The sequence below is a fragment of the Macrotis lagotis genome, chromosome X, assembly GCF_037893015.1.
Source record: "Macrotis lagotis isolate mMagLag1 chromosome X, bilby.v1.9.chrom.fasta, whole genome shotgun sequence".
Lineage (NCBI taxonomy): Eukaryota > Metazoa > Chordata > Mammalia > Peramelemorphia > Peramelidae > Macrotis > Macrotis lagotis.
The window spans coordinates 64,763,290-64,766,180 of NC_133666.1; the positions used below are offsets into that span (position 1 = coordinate 64,763,290).

At 35.0% G+C, this 2,891-nt stretch overlaps 1 protein-coding gene across 4 annotated transcripts in view; it reads left to right on the forward strand.

Moving 5' to 3' along the window:
• Window positions 1–2,891, forward strand: part of DIAPH2 (diaphanous related formin 2) — an 857,560-nt gene that overhangs the window by 735,918 nt on the left and 118,751 nt on the right. The gene's annotated exons all lie outside the window — the stretch shown is intronic.

A 2,891-nucleotide genomic window follows, 5' to 3' on the forward strand; every position in this document is an offset into this window, starting at 1 on the left:
ACAGTTTGAATCTTTAGGATCATAATTTCTGGACCTACTTCAGTGCTATCAGAGGCAAAATCATGAAATTCATATGTGAGTTTTCCATCTGTCTCCCTGACACCTATAAGGAAATGCAGGCCAGACATATTCAAGTGTGGTCTACAAATAACAAATTCATCAGGTTGTCAAAACTAATACTGAGTTTTCCTGCAGAGATAATAGAAAGTTTGACCCTTTGAGCAGAACAGGGCATATGCTCATTTTCAAATACCCTAAGTCTCATCCTATTATTATATTTGATTTGGTCACTGATGAATAGGCCTGAATGAAATTCATAGCAGAAAGAAAGAGTGACATCACTTACTTGTGGAATAAGAAGCTTGGCATTGAGTATCCATTTCTTTGTTGACCAGAAGCAACGTCACTAGACAATTCTTCCCCTCCTATTTTCAAAGGGAAAATACAAAGTACAATGAATACATTTTTGAATCATACCAAGCTGCTGGTTGAGTATAATTTGTAGAAGATAATCCTAAAATTTAGTTCTAATTTGAAAAGATTTTATGTTCTTAGGTCATTTGCCTTCTATAACATTTTTTCTTGCCTCTTCTCTTTACTTGTAGCATCTTCATATATTTTGGGGGCATCTCCACAGATGGTACCAAACAATCTTGTTGGGAACAAGTCCATGCTTTTCAAAGAAGAGATTGAGAAAAGTTGATTTTTGTTTTTGAAGGGGAATTTCTTACATATATATATATATATATATATATATATATATATATATATATATATATATGTATGTATGTAGAGAGACACATATATCTATGTGAGTGTATGTACATATAGATAAACACAGAATCAATCAGCATTTATTTAACCCCTACTATGTGCTAAGCATTCTGCTTAGCTAATACCCTAGTATGTGCGCAATGTCAATATTTAGTCACATCTCCATTTGTTGCTGGCTTATAAGATGCCCAATTTTAAGCAGAGTTCTAATTTATGAAATGCTATCTTAGATGCAAGCTAGACAAAGCTTGCTCATTAAGTAATTTGGGATTCTGTACAGTAGCAATGTAGTAACTCCTCCATCTGAAAGAGAATTCTTCGGCAATCTTATCTAAGTAGAACCTGTTTCCAACTTCAGAAGTTTGCCATGAGGGTTTCTGAGCAGTTGAAACGGGGTGGGGGGGGTGTTACAAAGGCCATGTGTTTTCCTCACGGGAAAGGCCCTCATGCAGGACCCGTTTACTGTCATTTTTGGAAGCACTAACAAGCTAGGCTAGCTGGTTTCCCATCCCACTGCATATTAAAAGCCACAAATTAGAATAGGGGAGATGGGCTGTAAGAGACAGGCATGCCAATTAGCAGTGAGAAGTGAACGTTTTCAGCAAAAGAGGAGGCACAAAAACTAAGAACAGGAGGAAGAGCTCAGAAAGCATAGCCTTGTGGGAATAGAACACTGTATACACCTGGATAGGCCTCGAGGGAATTGTTCTAGTTAGGGCTCAGGCGAATAATTGACATCATGATGACCATAGGTCATTAAGAAAACGGGACATTATGTCTCATATTTTCTATTTCAAAAGGCAGGGGAAGTATGTGATATACTCAATAAAGAGTCCTATCCAAAGTGGATAAATTATGGTTTAGTGCTTAAAGGTGTCATGCCCTCACTATCTCCACAATTTGACTCTACAGAATGCTTGATTTCCCCGAGGGCTCTGGAATGCCAAGGCTGGTCCTGAGATTTTAAAAAACTTGTACTCAGTTTATTTGTATTATTGAATTAATATTCTTGTTTTTATATCTCATCTTATTCTCTCAAGTATAGACTGCTGATTTTTTTGTAGTATCAAGGGTTTTAAATGCACACACACATACACACACATGTGTGGGCATGGGTGTGGGCATATATGTTGGTATATATGTGGGAGGGGGTATGCAACAAAAGGTATTCATATTTTGAGCATAATTTCTTTGGCCAGATGTGAAGTTAATACTATCCAGTGTTGTCTTTGTTGATTGGCATTTTGGTCATTGATGACCATTCACACAGGAGCAGAAGAAATATTTGTTTCTTTCAGTATTGAAATGTATTAAGATCACATCATGAATAATTGAATCTCTCAAGAAATCTCCCTGAGAGACTGCTCTGTGAATAACCATCTCTCTTTTACAACACTGGTAAAATTGTTTCATACTTACCATTCACTTAACCATTTGTAATGAGTAAATTAAAAACAAAACCAACACTGGTAAAATGATAATATTAAAAGTAGTATTTATATTGCACTTTTAGTTTTGCTGTTTATTATCCTCATTTTTAGAGATAAAAACTGAGAGTCAGAAAAGTTAAACATCTTGCCCATGGTCACATAACTAATGTATAGGTGTATAGGGCTACACATTAAGGTCTTCGAAGGGGGCCTGAAGTTAGAAACATATGAGTTCAAATTCAGCTCCAGACAATTATTAGCTGTGTGACCCTGAGCAAGTCACTTAATCCCTGTTTGTCTCAGTTTCCTCATCTTCAAAATGGGAATCATAATAGTGCCTAACTCCCAGTGTTTTTGTGAAGATCGATAGTTTATTTGTAAAATTCCTAGCATAGTGCCTGTTACATTGTAAATGCCATATAAATGCTCGTCATTATTTTTCCTGTCTACCTCTTTGCTGAGGTATCTCAAACGCTAACTTCACCTTTTAAAACTGTTCAACTATATGTAGTACTTTGCTAGGCACTATACTGTTTAATTCACTGACACACATATTTTTACATTTGTCTGTGTGTGTATATGTATATGTATATAATATATATATGTGTATATATATACATATATATATATGTATATATATATATATATATATATATATATATATATATATATATATATATAGTTTCC